Source organism: Ovis aries, chromosome 24 (assembly GCF_016772045.2).
Source record: "Ovis aries strain OAR_USU_Benz2616 breed Rambouillet chromosome 24, ARS-UI_Ramb_v3.0, whole genome shotgun sequence".
NCBI classification, from domain to species: Eukaryota; Metazoa; Chordata; class Mammalia; order Artiodactyla; family Bovidae; genus Ovis; species Ovis aries.
The window spans coordinates 28,430,693-28,448,853 of NC_056077.1; the positions used below are offsets into that span (position 1 = coordinate 28,430,693).

Genomic DNA, 18,161 nt, shown 5'->3' on the forward strand with positions numbered 1-18,161 from the left:
AGGTCCTGAAAATGCAATTACCAGTGACCAATCTGTGTGATCACTCACCTAGAGCCAGACATCCTGGAATGTGAAGTCAAGTGGGCCTTAGGAAGCATCACTACGAACAAAGCTAGTGGAGGTGATGAAATTCCAGTTGAGCTGTTTCACATCCTGAAAGATGATGCTGTGAAAGTGCTGCAGTCAGTATGCCAGCAATTTTCAGAACCTGAGCAGAGACCTGAGGACTGGAAAGGGTCAGTTTTCATTCCAATCCCAAAGAAAGGCAATGCAAAAGAATGCTCAAACTACTGCACATTTGCACTCATCTCACACACCAGTAAAGTAATGCTCAAAATCTTCCAAGCAAGGCTTCAGAAATACGTGACCCATGAACTTCCACATGTTCAACCAGGTTTTAGAAAAGGCATAGAGGAACCAGAGATCAAATTGCCAACATCCGCTGGATCATCAAAAAAGCAAGAGATTCCAGAAAAACATCTTATTTCTGCTTCATTGACTGTGCCAAAGCCTTTGACTGTGTGGATCACAACAAACTGTGGAAAACTCTGAAAGAGATGGGAATATCAGACCACCTGACCTGCCTCTTGAGAAACCTGTATGCAGGTCAGGAAGCAACAATTAGAACTGGACATGGAACAATAGACTGGTTCCAAATAGGAAAAGGAGTACGTTAAGGCTGTATATTGTCACCCTGCTTATTTAACTTATATGCAGAGTACATCATGAGAAATGCTGGGCTGGATGAAGCACAAGCTGGAATCAAGACTGCCGTGAGAAATATCAGTAACCTCACATATGCAGATGACACCACCTTTATGCCAGAAAGTGAAGAAGAACTAAAGAGCCTCTTGATGAAAGTGAAAGAGGAGAGTGAAAAAGTTGGCTTAAAGCTCAGCATTCAGAGAACTAATATCATGGCATCCAGTCCCTTCACTTCATGGCAAACAGATGGGGAAACAGTCTAAACAGTGGCTGACTTTATTTTGCTGGGCTCCAAATCAGAATTGATTTGGAGAGGCAGATGGTGACGGCAGCCATGAAAATTAAAAGATGCTTACTCCTTGGAAGGAATGTTTTGATGAACCTTGACAGCATATTAACAAGCAGAGATATTACTTTGCCGACTAAGGTCTGTCTAGTGAAGGCTGTGGTTCTTCCAGTAATCATTATGGATGTGAGAGCTGGACTATAAAGAAAGCTGAGCGCCTAAGAATTGATGCTTTTGAACTGTGGTGTTGGAGAAGACTCTTGAGAGTCCCTTGGACTGCAAGGAGATCTAACCAGTCCATCTTAAAGGAGATCAGTCCTGAGTGTTCATTGGAAGGACTGATGTTGAAGCTGAAACTCTAGTACTTTGGCCACCTAATGTGGAGAGCTGACTCATTTGAAAAGACCCTGATGCTGGGAAAGATTGAAAGCAGGAGGAGAAGGGGATGACAGAGGATGAGATGGTTGTATGGCATCACCAACCCAGTGAACATGAGTTTGGGTAATCTCCAGCAGTTGGTGATGGACAGGAAGGCCTGGAAGCTGTGGTCCATGGGGTCACAAAGAGTCGGACACAACTGAGCAACTGAGCTGAACTGAAACCCCTGAAAACAGAGGCTCACTGCCTGCTGGCTCTGAATGGCTCAATTCTGCCTCTTTAATAGAGCTGAGAAGTGGAGGTGAAATCGTCAATAATAATCTAGAGACATCACCATTCAAAGAAGATAGGAACCATTGCATAAGTGTTTCAGCCTTTCCTGCAATAGGATGGAAATCTGGGAGACATTATGTATGATTAAGGTGTGACCTTGATTATGCACTTTGATATTACCTTTTCATTCTTCTCTGTCTTCCTCTTCCTGCTACCAAACTTCAGGGCACATTTTCCAAGTCAGTGCCTCCATGGAATAGGGCTTTGTCCTGGGGCTTCTCTGCTCATCCAGTGGGGAAGACTCAGCCCTTCCACTACACAGGGTGCAGGTTACATCCCTGGTTGAAGAACTAAGATTCTACATGCTGCACAGGGTGGCCAAAATAATAATAGTAGTAACAGGCCTTTGTCTTCAGCTCTGCTTTCAAGAAAACCCACTGGAAGTGGCTCTGGGAAGTCAGCCCTTAGAACAAGATTCTGGAACAAGACAACCTTTGCAGTCATTCAGCAACAAGGGCCCTACTGTCACTCCAGTGAGTGGAGGGCGTAGCTCCTGAGGTGCTCTAACACTGGAATCACTAAGATTACCTGTTATGAATTGAGATAAGCTACAGGTGGAAGGGGAAATAATAGGCCAGGCAATAGAACTGGAATGAAATGTGAGTAAGGTTCATTTTAAGGACTGTAATTTTAAGCTGGCTGGGTTTGCTGAGGTCCCAGAGACACTTCACGAAAAAGAATGACAGGCCATCTCCAGCCAACTAGCAATCCAGGGCCCAGTGAAGCCACAAGGCCTACTGGCACTGTTGACAGAGACCTTCATCTCCTGCAGTTGTAGGAAGACTGTACCGAAAACTGGGCCCGGCATTGAACCATAAGCCGCCAGAGCTGATGATGTGAGTCCTATGAGGCTCATAGGGAAGGACTGAGAGCAGGGACGTAGGATGTGGACCTTGGGGTCATTGAACCTGAACCACTTGAACCCTAGCTTTACCTGAATCCTCTAACCAGTTAAAGAAGCCCTACCCGCCTGGAGAGTGGCCTCCCCTTGACAGAATCCACAGATGAAGATCTCACCTGACGGGACTTCACTGCTGGTCCAGTGGCCAAGACCCCCTGCTCCCAATGTGGGAGAATGGAGTTCGATCCCTGGTCAGGGAACTAGATCCCGCAATCTGCAACTAAGACCCAGAGCAGACAAATATATAAACAACTTGGTTTAAGAAAAAGGATCTCACCTGAGGAGGCTGCCTCACAGGACGTCCTCCTCTAGATCGCAGCCCTCCTCCCCTCTGGCCCCAGACCAGTAACTGGGTCAGGTCTCGGCACAGGATGCGCAGGGAAGTGCAAGCACCACTGTGAGCAAAGAGCTCAGTCGTGGAGCATTGCAGGAGCCACCGCACGTGTCCTGACTGAAAGGGCGAGCGTGTGAAAGAGCAGAGCTAAGTCTATGAGACCAGTGTGGAGGTGAAGCTAGACAGGGAGGGTTTATTGAGAGAGGGTGAGGCTGCTGATCTGGGATCAGGACATAATGTTCTGGAAGGGAGATCTGGACTCAATCCTATGACATTGATGGGAAGGTTCCTCCAATCTTGTTCACAGTGGCGGTGAACTAAATGAGGGGCGATAGTGGAACTGCCTTGGAGTATTGACAAAGGCCAAATGGAAGCCCTGGCAGCTCCCCAATCCGCCCCCCACCCCACCCTCCTAGATAGTAAACCAGAAGCAGCACTTCACCCCCCGCCATCTGTAACTGCGGAGTGGAGCCACCTTCTGAGACAGGGTGTGCAGGGTGCTGGTCACCACTGTATCCCCCTCCTGTGCCCCTCCATGGCCCGGCAAAGTTGTCACTAGTCAGTCCAATATCAGGAGCCTTCCAGGGGTGTGCCTGCTACTCAGTGTGCCGGCCTCGTTACCTGCTACCCTGATGCCCAAGTGTGGGGCCAGAGATGGCCAGTTGCTACACTGTCACTGGGTGCATATGGTTGTGGAGGAGAAATGAGGCCAGAAGTTACAGATAAGTACAATTGCAAGCAGATAATTCATGCTTTTTAATACCTGGTGATAATGCAGGATCATTCCTTAACACAGAATAACCTTAGTCATTGAGAATATGCTCTCATTATTATACGTGGACTTCCCTTGTGGCTCAGCTGGTAAAGAATCCACCTGCAATGCAGGAGACCTGGGGTCAAACCCTGGTTTGGGAAGATCGCCTGGCGAAGGGAAAGGCTACCCACTCCAGTATTCTGGCTGGAGAATTACATGGACTGCACAGTCCATGGGGTCACAAAGAGTCGAACACGACTGAGCAACTTTCGCTTCACTTTATACATATAAACACGCCCTGTTTTCTTTTCCAGAAGATATATGTAGTAGAATTTATTCCAATGCCTGTGTCTGTAGGGTACAAACCTGTGCCAGTACCTTAAACAGAGGTTGTATCTATTTTGTGAACTCACACCCCAGTGTATCAGCTCACATCTTAGAATTGCTGGTGCATCTTGTTCTGGAATGTCTGGTGCTTCCAAACAAAATAATGTGTTAAATTGCTGTCAATAGAGCGGAATGGCCTGAAGAACAGTGACAAAACTCCCCTCAGGAAAGAACTTGTTCTCACAGTGAACCCTCCTCTGGCATGGACACTATTTGCCATACTATTGAATCACTAAATCCAATGTCTAATGTTTGTGGCTTAGTCATATCCAACTCTTGTGACCCCATAGGCTGTAGCCCGCCAGGCTCCTCTGTCATGGAATTTCCCAGGCAAGAATATTCGAGTGGGTTGCCATTTCCTTCTCCAGGGAATCTTCATTGCAGGCAGACTCTTTACTGCCTGACAACCAGGGAAGTCCACTAAATCACTATTGTGAAGTATTCCAACACATCCCAGAATCATCCATCATGAAGCATAGTCTCTCATCCCAAGTTCCCCTCCACAGTACAGTTTATCAGAATTTTTTATGTTCTGGGTCACCAGATTCTTTCATCCCATTTACTCCCACCTTATTCCAAATAGGATTAACACTCCATGAAAACTATTTAGGCTGGCCAAAAAGTTTCTGTAACATCTTTCCAAAAAGCTTGAATGAAGCTTTCGGCCAACCCAGTACTTGGCATGATCATCAATTCTGTGTTCTTAGATCCAAATTCCCTTGCCATCTTACTCTGGGTAACCTTTGGCTTGGATGTTCAAGGAAAAGCACCTATGCTTCCATGAAGCTACATCCTCTTCATTTTCCTTCAACCTCACTGGCCTTTTCTCTGCCTCTTCTTCTGGCTCCCTCTCTTTTGTCCCATCTTCAGCTGTTGCAAGTGTCTCAGGATTCTCTGTTCTATGTCCTCACCCCACCAAATTAACTCATCCATTTCCATGACTTAGTACAGTATATGCAAGAGAATCTTTTGAAACTTGTTATCTCTTAATGATCTCTTCTCATATCATATGAGGGTTGGTCTATGTGAGATGAACAATGGCAGAATTGATGGTATGTTGCTTCCAAGACAAGGTCATTGTGTAATTTCTGCCCATTGCTGTTTCTTGGATTGCATGCTTCAGGGGGAGCTAGCTGCTATGTTCTCAAGCAGCCTATAGAAGTGGCACAAGGTGAGAAATGGAAGCCTCCTGCCAATGGCTATCTGGGTGAATCATTCTCCAGCCCTCATTAAGCTTTCAGTTGACTTCCATTCCAGCTGACATCTTGACCACGACTTTATGAGACCCCAAACCATTATAACCCAACTAAGCCACTCCCAATTTCCTGACCAGCAGAAACCACGAGATAATAAATGCTTGTTGTTGTAGGCTGCTAGATTTGTGGGTTGCTTGTTATGCAGTAGTAGAACACTTATACAATCCCCAAGTTCATATCTCCAGTGTTTTCCACTCCACAGATCTCCAGCTTCATATATTGAAGTACTACCTCCATGATCAGTTTCCCTGATGGTTCAGTGGTAAAGAACCCACCTGCCAATGCAGGAGACTCGAGTTCAATCCCTGGGTCACAAAGATCCCCTGAAGAAGGGAATGGCAATCCCCTCCAGTATTCTTGCCTAGCAGATCCCATGGACAGAAGCCTGGTGGGCTGTAGTTTATGGGATCCCAAAACAATGAGACGTGACTTGGCAACTGAACAACAACAATAACTATGTGGTATCAACCCTGAAATATCAAAAGCACCTCATTATTAATATGGACAAATAAAAACTCTTGATTCCAAAAACTTTACTACCACCGGCTTTTACTCCAGAAGAAATCTACATCTCAAGAGCCACTCAGCTTCTCGGGCCGGAAACCTAGGAGTCATTCTCGATTCCTTCCTTCCCCTCACCTTCCGCAACCCAACCATCAGCTCTACTTCCAAAACTGATCTTGACTATGTTTGCTCCTTTCCACCTCTGTTGCTGCTCTGCCGGTCCAGACCACAGGCATCTCTCACCTGGACTGTTGCTTCTTAACTGCTTGCCTTCCTGCATGCTTGCCCATCACTCGGAGCAAGGAGAATGAAGGGTCTTTATAAAAATTACACCTGTTACCTGGTTAAAATCCTCCAATGACTTCCCAGTACACCTTGGAGGAAAATTCAGACTCCTTACCATGGCCGTCAAGAACCTATGTGTCCCAGCCCTGCCACCTCTCACTCTTATTCACCATTTTCCGAACAGCTGAGTCATTTTCCTGTTCCTCAAATACTTCAAGCCCATTCTTGCTTTATGGACTTTGCATGCAATGTTCTCATAGTTTATTCTCAGTGATCTAGGTCTTGGCTTAAATGTTACCTCCTCATTGAGTTCTCTTATACTTACTTTAAAGTTGAATTATAATAGTTAACCCTGGTAATCTTTAGTGTTTTTCACCAAACATTCCTCTGGTGCTGCCCTTTTCTAGACACTTGGTCCATGCCCCTTGGAAGTTAGGTGTGACCATATGACTGTTTTTGCCAAATGAGCTTTATTTATTGATTGATTCTTCTTCTTCTTCTTTTTTTTTTTTTTTGCTGTGGCCTGTAGGATCTTAGTTTCCAGACCAAGGAGCAAATCCATGCCCCCTGCACTGGAAGCATGGAGTCTAAACCACTAGGCTGCCAGGGAATTCCCCCCAAGGAGATTTAGATAACAGAAAATTTAAGAGCCAGTGCCTGACCTGCCACTTCCCTTATTCCTGCCTTGTGATCTTGGAAGCATGTGTCCAAATGGAACTTCCATCAGCCTAAATTCCTGAGTGACTTAGGGTGATAAATGCCTCTCTTTCAACCTCTGATGGATGTGTGGCATGAGTGAGATACAAACCTTTATTGTTTCTACCACAACGTATTACCATATTCATCCTCATAACACCCTCTTAAGAAAGGCAATGTCAAGTATAACGACCACAGTTTTATAGATGGTAACACAAAGACAAATGGAAGTAGTGGCTTGCCAAGATCAGAGAAAAACCTATAGCAAAATTAAGGAGTAGAACTTGTGTTTTTATAAATTCAAACTTTTTTCCAGTTTCTTCTCAATGACATTTTTCAAATTTAAATTTGGCATTACTTTACCTATAAATTAGCATATTTAGAATCATGCTAATATTTATAATCTAATTTTATTTGAGAAATGTGCACCAAAAGCCTGGCAATTTCTAATTGAATAAATATAAAAAATAGCAAAAAAAAAATGCTTATTACTATTTCAAACAGCTGAGATTGTTGTTAGTTACTGCAGCATAACTAGCCTGACTATCATGCCAGGTACTTACCTGGGTGTTTTACATGAATTCACTCATTCACTTCTCCAACAACTGTAATTATTCTCATGTTAGAATTAGAGTGACTGAGGCACAGAGAAGTAAGGAACAGAGGTAGAATCTGAATCTGGTAAGAGATTTATGCTCTTAGTCACTCTGTTCTGCTACCTCTCAAAGACATTCAAACTCATGTTCAGACAAGGAATTGCAGAGTCATGGGTTTCATTACACATTCATACATATATAGAGAAGAGGGAACTGCCAGTTTTCATCCTTAGAGTGTGTGTGTATTTTAGGAATACAGGAATGTCACTAGAAATATCAATTACTATTTTAGTGTCAGTACCAGGACAATTATCAAGTATAACAACCAATTAAAATAACAAATATTTTAGAAGCTAAAGATTATTTTTACAAGATCTAAAGACAAGTCTTGAGTGTCTGAAAAGACCCTTCCTCACCTTGTAGAAATAGTTGCAAGGGCTTTTTCCCCAATTGTTTAAAACAAATTCTTTTAAGGTATAGTTTACAAATGATGAAGTACACACTTGTTCTAAGTGTACAGTTTGATAAGGCTTGACAAATGTGTATACCCGAATACCTGCCAGCACCATCAAAATACAGAACTTTAGGACATCCCTGGCTTTTCCACTGCAGGGGGCACAGTTTTATCCCTGGTCTGGAAACTAAGATCCAGCAAGCCATGTGGTGCAACCAAAGAAAAAACTTTTCCACCACTCTGCACAGTCTATCTTGCCTCCACCCCTGGCCTCAGGCAACTGTTGATCAACACTGCGTCACCATAGAGTAGATCTGGCTTTTCTAGAGTTCCGCATAAGTAGAATGATACAGTGTGCTTTTTGTGTCTCATTTCTTTTGTTCAGTACCATGTTTTTGAGATAATCCATGCTATTGCAGGTGTTAGTATCTCATCCCCAAGAACAGTTTTTAGTAACAGAAGATAGAATAAGTTTCAACTCTGGGCAGAACTTTTCTCGTTAGGTAGTTAGAATAGGAAAAAGGAGTTCAGGAGGGCGGTGGCTAAAAGACAAGGAAGGGAAAAGCCTGCAACAGTTGGGCAAAGGAAGGTCCGAGGACTGGAGTGAGGACCTCAGGTAGAACAAACAGAACTCCAGGCTGGCCCGATTTACATAGGGCAGGCCCAAGGGGAGGGAAAAAAACATAAAAAGAGGAGCCAAACGGCCAGGGGTCAGTCTCTCACATGCACGCACATGCTGTCTCCCTCTGTCTCTCTCCCTGTGTCTTTTGCGTCGGCATGCCCTCACGCCTCAAGGATGTATTTTCCTTTCATTTTCTAAATAAAACTGAGGTGTAGCATGGAGCTGTAACCCTGATCTGTCCGAGAGCTGAGAGCTATAACACGGTCTGTCTGAGAGCTGAGACACATTCTGTCCGAGGGCTTTAACATTTGTCACTTTAAATTTTTGTTGTGATGAGGCAGAACCGAGGAAATTACACACTCCCCTGACATCTTTCATGCTGTGGCTCAGATTTAACCTGGCTGAAACAACCTCGGTGCAGCCCCCACAAGGAGGAGGCCAAGCACAGCAGGAGCCTAACTTGGCGAAAGTTCCTACGGTGGAAGTGACAAGCCCAGTGTGCTGGAAACTGGGACAGCTAATAACAAACTCAGCAGAAAGTTCATGTAGCTCAGTCTCAGATTCCAGAAGACCTCCAGTTAAGGTAGAAGGTCTCGCTCCTGTTTCTGGAGGGACATATGCCTTGCAAAATCTTAATTCCTTTACAATCTCTAATTTCTTGTTTCTTCAAACCCCCAGCGAACAGGCAAGGGGCAGTAGGCGCAATTGAGGAACTCTGGGGAGTCTACTCCTCAGTATGTCCCAAAGACACTATCTGCGGAGTCCCAGTAGCTGTTATCCAAGCTGGTGGGGGTTCTTCTGTCCTTAGTCTTATTTGTGCCAATTAAAACTATGAGCAAGGTCAGGTGTTTAGCAGATTTTCTGACAGGCTATGAAGGGGATATGTCAAAGCTAAGAGAAACCCCAGTAAGATGGTAGGCACTGAGAGAGGGCATCAGAGGGTGGACAGACAGAAACTACAATCACAGAAAACTAACCAATCTAACTCTATGGACCAAAGCCTTGTCTAACTCAATGCAACTAAGCCATGCTGTGTGGGGCAACCCAAGATGGGTGGGTCATGGCGGAAAGTCCTGACAAAATGCGGTCCACTGGAGAAGGGAATGGCAAACCACTTCAGTATTCTTGCCTTGGGAACCCCATGGACAGTATGAAAAGGCAAAAAAATAGGGCACTGAAAGATGAACTCCCCAGGTCAGTAGGTGCCCAATATGCTACTGGAGATGAGTGGAGAAATAACTCCAGAAAGAATGAAGGGATAAAGCCAAAGCAAAAATAACACTGAGTTGTGGATGTGACTGGTGATAGAAGCAGGGTCTGATGCTGTGAAGAGCAATATTGCATAGGAACCTGGAATGTTAGGTCCATGAATCAAGGCAAAGTGGAAGTGGTCAAACAGGAGATGGCAAGAGTGAACATCGACATTTTAGGAATCAGCAAACTAAAATGGACTGGAATGGGTGAATTTAACTCAGATGACCATTATATCTACTACTGTGGGCAAGAATCCTTTAGAAGAAATGGAGTAGCCATCATAGCCAACAAAAGTCTGAAATACAGTACTTGGATGCAATCTCAAAAATGACAGAATGATCTCTGTTTGTTTCCAAGGCAAACCATTCAATATCACGGTAATCCAAGTCTATGCCCTGACCAGTAACACTGAAGAAGCTGAAGAGTTCAATGAAGACCTACAAGACCTTTTAGAACTAACACCCAAAAAAGATGTCCTTTTCATTATAGGGGACTGGAATGCAAAAGTAGGAAGTCAAGAAACACCTGGAGTAACAGGCAAATTTGGCTTTGGAGTACAACATGAAGCAGGGCAAAGGCTAATAGAATTTTGCTAAGAGAACACACTGGTCATAGCTAATACCCTCTTCCAACAACACAAGAGAAGAGTCTACATATGGACATCTCCAGATGGCCAACACTGAAATCAGACTGATTATATTCTTTGCAGCCAAAGATGGAGAAGCTCTATACAGTCAGCAAAAACAAGACTGGGAGCTGACTGTGGCTCAGATCATGAACTCCTTATTGCCAAAATCAGACTTCAGTTGAAGAAAGTAAGGAAAACCACTAGGCCATTCAGGCATGACCTAAATCAAATCCCTTACAATTATACAGTGGAAGTGAAAAATAGAAATTAAGGGACTAGACCTAGTAGACAGAGTGCCTGATGAACTATGGATGGAGGTTCACGACATTGTACAGGAGACAGAGATCAAGACCATCCTCAAGGAAAAGAAATGCAAAACAGCAAAATGGCCATCTGAGGAGGCCTTACAAATAGCTGTGAAAAGAAACAAAGTGAAAAGCAAAGGAGGAAAGGAAAGATATACCCATTTGAATGCAGTATTCCAAAGAATAAAAAGAAGAAATAAGAAAGCCTTCCTCAGTGATCAGTGGAAAGAAATAGAGAAAAACAATAGAACGGGAAAGACTAGAGATCTCTTCAAGAAAATGAGAGATACCAAAGGAACATTTCATCCAAAGATGGGCTCAATAAGGGACAGAAATGATACGGACCTAACAGAAGCAGAAGATATTAAGGTGTCAAGAATACACAGAAGAACTGTACAAAAAGATCTTCATGACCCAAATGATCATGATAGTGTCATCACTCACCTAGAGCCAGACGTCCTGGAGTGTGAAGTCAAGTGGGCCTTAGGAAGCATCACTGTGAACAAAGCTAGTGGAGGTGATGGAATTCCAATTGAGCTATTTCAAATTCTAAAAGATGATGCTGTGAAAGTGCTGCACTCAATATGCCAGCAAATTTGGAAAACTCAGCAGTGGCCACAGGACTGGAAAAGGTCCGTTTTCATTCCAGTCCCAAAGAAAGGCAATGCCAAAGAATGCTCAAACTACTGCACAATTGCACCCATCTCACACGCTAGTAAAGTAATGCTCAAAATTCACCAAGCCAGGCTTCAACAATACATGAACTGTGAACTTCCAGATGTTCAAGCTGGTTTTAGAAAAGGCAGAGGAACCAGAGATCAAATTGCCAACATCCGATGGATCATTGAAAAAGCAAGAGAGTTCCAGAAAAACATCTATTTTTGCTTTATTGGCTATGCCAAAGCCTTTGACTCTGTGGATCACAATAAACTATGGAAAATTCTGAGAGAGATGGGAATACCAGACACCTGACCTGCCTCTTGAGAAATCTGTATGCAGATCAGGGAGCAACAATTAGAACTGGACATGGAACAACAGACTGGTTCCAAATAGGAAAAGGAGTACATCAAGGCTGTATATTGTCACCCTGCTTATTTAACTTATATGCAGAGTACATCATGAGAAACGCTGGGTGGGTGAAACACAAGCTGGAATCAAGATTGCTGAGAGAAATATCATTAACCTCAGATATGCAGATGACACCACCCTTATGGCAGGAAACTAAGAAGAACTAAAGAGCCTCTTGATGAAAGTGAAAGAGAAGAGTGAAACAGTTGGCTTAAAGCTCAACATTCAGAAAACGAAGATCATGGCATCCGGTCCCATCAGTTTATGGCAAATAGATGGGAAACAGTGGAAACAGGGGCAGACTTTATTTTTTGGGGCTCCAAAATCACTGCAGATGATGACTGCAGTCATGAAATTAAAAGACGCTTACTCCTTGGAAGGAAAGTTATGAACAACCTAGACAGCATATGAAAAAGCAGAGTCATTACTTTGCCAACAAAGGTCCACTTAGTTTTTCCAGTAGTCATGTATGAATTTGAGATTTGGATATAAAGAAAGGTGAGCATCGAAGAACTGATGCTTTTGAACTGTGGTGTTGGAGAAGACTCTTGAGAGTCCTTGGGACTGCAAGGAGATCCAACCAGTCCATCCTAAAGGAGATCTGTCCTGAGTGTTCATTGGAGGGACTAATGTTGATGCTGAAACCAATACTTTGGCCACCTGATGGGAAGAGTTGACTCATTTGAAAAGACCCTGATGCTGGGAAAGATTGAAGGCAAGAGGAGAAGGGGACGACAGAGGATGAGATGGTTGGATCACATCACCGACTCAATGGACATGAGTTTGGATAAACTCCAGGATTTGTTGATGGACAGGGAGGCCTGGAGTGCTTTGTTTCATGGGGTCACAAAGAGTCAGACATGACTGAGCGACTGAACTGAACTGAACTGAATGGAACTTTGTGGTGACACACCTCACCACTAGGCAGAGGCTTGTTCTATTATTTTCTGTTCTAAACATTAAAAAGTCTTCTGGGTGATGTACCGTCAACAATGGTAAATGTAGGGAGCTCCCTGGTGGTTCAGTTGATAGGACTTGGCACTTTCACTGCCAGGTCCGGGCTTCAATCCCTGGTCAGGGAACTAAGATCCTGTGTGCATGTGTACATGCTAAGTTGTTTCAGTCATATCCAACTCTTTGCAACCCTATGGACTGTGGCCCACCAGGCTCTTCTATCCATGGATTCTTCAGGCAGGAACACTGGAGTGGATTTCCATGCCCTACTCCAGGGGATCTTCCTGACCCAGGGATCAAACCCATGTTTATGTTGCCTGCATTGGCAGGAAGGTTCTTTACCACTAAGAGGCACCTGGGAAGCCCGCAGGATCCTGCAAGCTGTGCCAAAAAAAGAAAAAAGAAAAACGGACAATGTAGTTTTGGGTGTGTTTCCCTGAGCAAGTCATTTCACCTTCCCTCTCATTCAGCTTCAGTTTCCTCATCTGTAGCAGAGAACAAACAAGTCCACTTTATAGTCTTCCACAACAGAAATTCTGCTGGGGGCAGGGGGAGGGGGAGTGAGTGCTGTTACTAATGTCATCAAGCAGTAGGAATCCAGGGAGCACTCTAAAGGTCCCAGATCACCTTTACCCAGGTGATACCCTGTATGCTGTCACTTATGGGGTGAGGTCCATGTCACTGTGGTTATGAAAGGAGGATGGGCTGCCAGACTCACAGTTTGGCTCATGCCACGCAGCCAGGCCTCCAGGTCAGGGCCCTGACTGCAAATGTGGTTGACAGTGGCTATCCCAAGAGGAAGTTTTGTCCCATCAGGAAACAAAAGAGCTGGCATCTGAGCCAAGCTTAGAAACATGACCCAGAGAACAGAAGAAAGAACTATGCAGCCTCCAAGAGAAGCCTGGGAAGGTATTTCTGGGGCCCAGGAACAAAAATACCAGTATAAAAGTTACAGGGAAGAACTGACTCCGTGTTAGACCTGTTTCTTTTACTTTAACCTTTGCTTCTCATTGCTTTTGTTCAGTAAAAGGATATTGTCCATACAAAATAGCCTGCCTCAGGGAACCCAGCCCCTCTGCCAGAATGTTAAACCAAAACACCTTTGTTCAGGACCACATCCACCTGTGGATGGCTACAGGAAGGAAGAAATTAACTCATACCCTCCCCAAGATTGGCCATTCTAGGAGATAGCTGCAAAACTAATGGCCTTTTTACTTTAATCCTCTCCGCCCCCCACATTCTATAAAAGAACCTGGCATCCAGGCCCTGATAAAGATGGTTATCTTGAGACATTAGTCTGCCATCTTGTCAGTCAGCCAGCTTTCCTGGTAAAGTTGTATTCTTTGCCTTGACACCTCTCTCTGTTAGCTGAGCTATTGTGTGGTGAGTAGAGAGAACTTGGACTCGGTAACAGAAGGGTGATGAGGGATGGGGGAGATGCATAGAAAAGTCGCTTAGGGCAGACTTACAGTCAAATAGCATCATGACTCCATGCTTTAGACATAAAATGAAGATGAATGAAACGCATAAAGAGAAAAGATTCAGAAAGATCTAGTCAAGATGAAAATTAGCAAGACCTCTTTGTGAAGCAGACACAAGCAGAGGTGGTCAAAGGGGAGAGGCGTGGGCCTGGGCTGGGTCCAGAGAGGGACTGGTGGCTGGGTGATTTTCTTTAGCTTTCATGTAGTCAGTTCAGTTCAGTTCATTCGCTCAGTTGTGTCTGACTTTTTGCGACCCCATGGACTGCAGCACGCCAGGCCTCCCTGTCCATAACCAACTTCCGGAGTTTACTTAAACTCATGTCCATTGAGTCAGTGATGCCCTCCAACCATCTCATCCTCTGTTGTCCCCTTCTCCTCCTGCCTTCAATCCTTCCCAGCATCAGGGTCTTTTCAAATGAGTCAGCTCATATGGAGTAGCTGGGACTGAAATCTCTAGTGTGCACAGCCTCATGGAGAGTGCCTGGGAAGATGAACAGGGAAACGGACAGGAAAGTCAAAAAGGGAGAGATGAACGGACTCTCCAGTCCCAGCAGCTCCATGTTGAGGAAACACCTGGGGAAAGTATCATGTGTGAGCCAAAGGTCAGTAGGCATGTGAGGAATGTGCTGATGGTAAAGTGAAAATGGGAAACCACCTAAGTGCTCAAAGGAAAGGGTGGTGTGATTCATACAGTGGGATACTCTCCAGTCATTGAAATGGACAGAGCAGAGCTATACATGTCAGCATGGCTGGATCTGGCCAAAGCATGTGCCCAGCTGTGCCTGGCTTGCTGGGGCTGGGAGCAGGGGATGTCTCTCCTGGGGATGCTGATGGCAGTGCTTTGTTATTCATTCTACCCCAGGCATTCCTGAGAGGAAATAGACAGGGTTGTTCCGGATTGTGAGAAGTGTCAGGGGTAGATCAGGGAGAGGTGAGATGACCTGAAGTTGCTAACTTTAAAAAAAATTAATTAAATATATCTTTTTATTTACTGCACTGGGTCTTAGTTTTGGCATTCAGGATCTAGTTCTCTGACCAGGGATCGAACGCCCCCGCCCCAGCCCCTGGCATTCCATTGGTCACTGGATCATCAGGAAAGTTCCAAGGGTGCTAACTTCTATCAGGTGCTTCAAGGAAGAAGTTACGTGTCCCTTACTCCTCTGGTTTAGAACTAGCATCTGCCTTTTCCTTTCCATAGGCTGGGTTTTGAGGTCCCCAGCCCTTCTTTTTCTGTAGGTGCTAATGGAAAGCAGGTATTGAGTCTTGAGAATGTTGCAAGAAAAAGAAAATTTCAGGAATTTCCTCTTTCTATAGCAACAGAGGATAGACACCAGTCCAGGTCATATAAATTTGATTTAAAGGCTCTTATCTGAATAAAGTGTAGAATTGAGACTACTTATGAAATGTCAGGGCAGTGTGTAATTTCCTCGGTTCTGTCTCGTCACAACAAAAATTGGAAGCAATGGATATTAAAGCCCTTGGAAAGACCGTGTTACAGCTCTCAGTTCTCAGACAGATTAGTATTACAGCTCCATTTTATTTAGAAAATAAAAGGAAAATACGTCCTCGCGGCGTGAGGGCATGCCAACCCAAAAGACGCGAAGAGGAGAGAGAGCTGGCCCGCACGCGAGCAGATGAGAGAGACCCCTGGCGCTTTGTCTCCTCATTTTATGTGCTTTCCTCCCCCGGGCCTGCCCCATGTAAAGTGGGCCAGCCAGGGGTGCTGTTTGTTCTACCCGAGGTCCTCACTCCAGTCCTCAGTCCTTCCTTTGTCCTATTTTCATGGGCTTTTCCCTTCCTTGTCTTTTAGCCACTGCCCTTCTGGACTCCTTTTTCCTATTCTAACTACCTAACATTCCCCCCTCAAGAGATGGGAGGCCCATTTCTTTGGGAATAGGGGCATCCAGGTCTTTCTGGCTACTTCCTGCTGAACTGGTATGGCGAGGGGCATTGGGCCTCCCCGTCTTGCTAGTCTCAAGCCTCAGAGTCCTTATAGTAGTGTCCCTCTAAGAGTGAGCAATATTTTCCTGAACTGGCACTGCATGTTGTAGCTTGTTGACCTGGGCAGAGACAAAATGTGTTAGGCAATTGATAATGCATGGAGCAACCATAAGCAGCATCAATATGGCATAACAAGGGCTAGTAGGGGCATTGAAAGTGAAAGTGAAAGTGAAGTTGCTCAGTCGTGTCCAACTCTTTGCAACCCCATGGACTGTAGCCTATCAGGCTCCTCCGTCCATGGGATTTTCCAGGCAAGAGTGCTGGAGTGGATTGCCATTTCCTTCTCCAGGGGATCTTCCCGACCCAGGAATCAAACCCGGGTCCCCCACATTGCAGGCAGACGCTTTACCATCCGAGCCACCAGGAAAGCCCAGTAGGGGCATTAGCCAACTCCAAATTCCCATCGCCAGGATGGCTCAAGTCCCTCCTTGTTCAGGGATCAGAAGATCTATCTCCTGTCTGTTTTGGAGTACAACCCCTGCCAAGCTGTGTTGGTTCTTTAGAGCTGTCCTGAGAAATCTTATCCCCAGAAACTAGATTTTGGGGGTGTTCATTAGAATGGCGCTCATTTGCAGTCCTGAGTAGGTATCTGAGATCTCCCAGGGGCTCACAGGTGTATTGAGTGTCCTCTTCTGTTTTTTTTTCACGGCTTGACTCGTGAGTAGTGAATCCAGGAGTCATGTCCTGGTACCTTGACTGCTGTGGGGGTAGAAAGTATTACAGGGTAGGGGCCCTTCCATGTGGGCTGGAGTTGAGCCTTTGGGGACCCATCTTTCCAGACTTTAATTAGGACTTGAGTCCCTGGGGCATATAGCAGTGACTCCTGAGAATCTTTTGTGTCCTAGTTGACACCCCACAAGCGTATATCCTGTTGGAATTGCCCAGTGGCCATGGTTTAAGACTGGAGGGTCTGAGATTCTGGATCTAGGAAGAGGTCATTGACATAAAGAAAAGGTCCCCCATATAGCATCTCAGAAGGACTAAGACCAACCTGTTCCTTAGGGGCAATTCAGATGCGGAGAAGAGCTATTGGTAAAGCCTCCTTCCATCCCAGAGAGGTCTCCTGGGTTATCTTTTTTATTGCTGATTTTAAGAATTGATTGGCTCTTTCTACTTTTCCTGAAGACTGAGGCCTCTAGGCACAATGGAGATAATAAGTAATGCCCAATGCTTTAGAGACCCCTTAGGTGACCTTAGAAGTAAATGATGTCCCATTGTCACTTTGTAATGACCTGGGCAGACCAAATCTTGAAATGATTTCACGGAGCGGTTTTTTCACCACCATCACCAATCAACCCTCTCAGTCCAGGTGGGAAAGCAGTCAATCCATCTTGTGAATGTATCTATCATGACTAATAGGTATTTATACCCTTGAGAAACTGGCATCTGGGTGAAGTCCATCTTCCAGTCCTCTCCTGGATAGGTCCCATGTCTGTGGACAGGCTGGGCCGGCTGGGGTCTTCGAGCTCCTTCGGGGTTGTTTAACTGGCAAGTGGGGCAAGAGGAGTCCACTTGCCTTACAGTCGTTTGGAGGCCTGTTCCTCTGAAGGACATTTCTAGTAATCTTTGGAGGGCCTTTTCCCCTAAATGAGTGGTGGCATGTAAGGAGTTAACCAACTTCCATTGGAAGTTCCTAGGCAGAAAAAAGGAGTCCCTCCTTTTAGAACTACCCAATATGATCTTCTTGAAAGTCCTCACTCTTAGCTTTAAGAGTCTCACATTCAGTATATGAAGGAGTTTCTGGCAAATTAGTCTGTGGAACTAAGGTGGCACCCCCTATTAGGTCATGGTTCGGTAATGCTGCTCTCCTAGCTGCCTGATCAGCTGCTTGGTTCCCTCGTGCCATTTCCATGCTCCCTTTTTGGTGTCCTTTACAGTGGGAGACTGAAACTTCAGCGGGCAGATGGACCACCTCCAAGTCTCTAAGGATTTGATCACCATATTTGATTGGGGACCCTCGGGTGGTAAAGTGGCAGCCT

At 45.0% G+C, this 18,161-nt stretch overlaps 1 protein-coding gene across 1 annotated transcript in view; it reads left to right on the forward strand.

Annotated features, from left to right (window-relative positions):
- Window positions 1-18,161, forward strand: part of LOC105605805 (beta-glucuronidase-like) — a 53,569-nt gene that overhangs the window by 15,773 nt on the left and 19,635 nt on the right. The gene's annotated exons all lie outside the window — the stretch shown is intronic.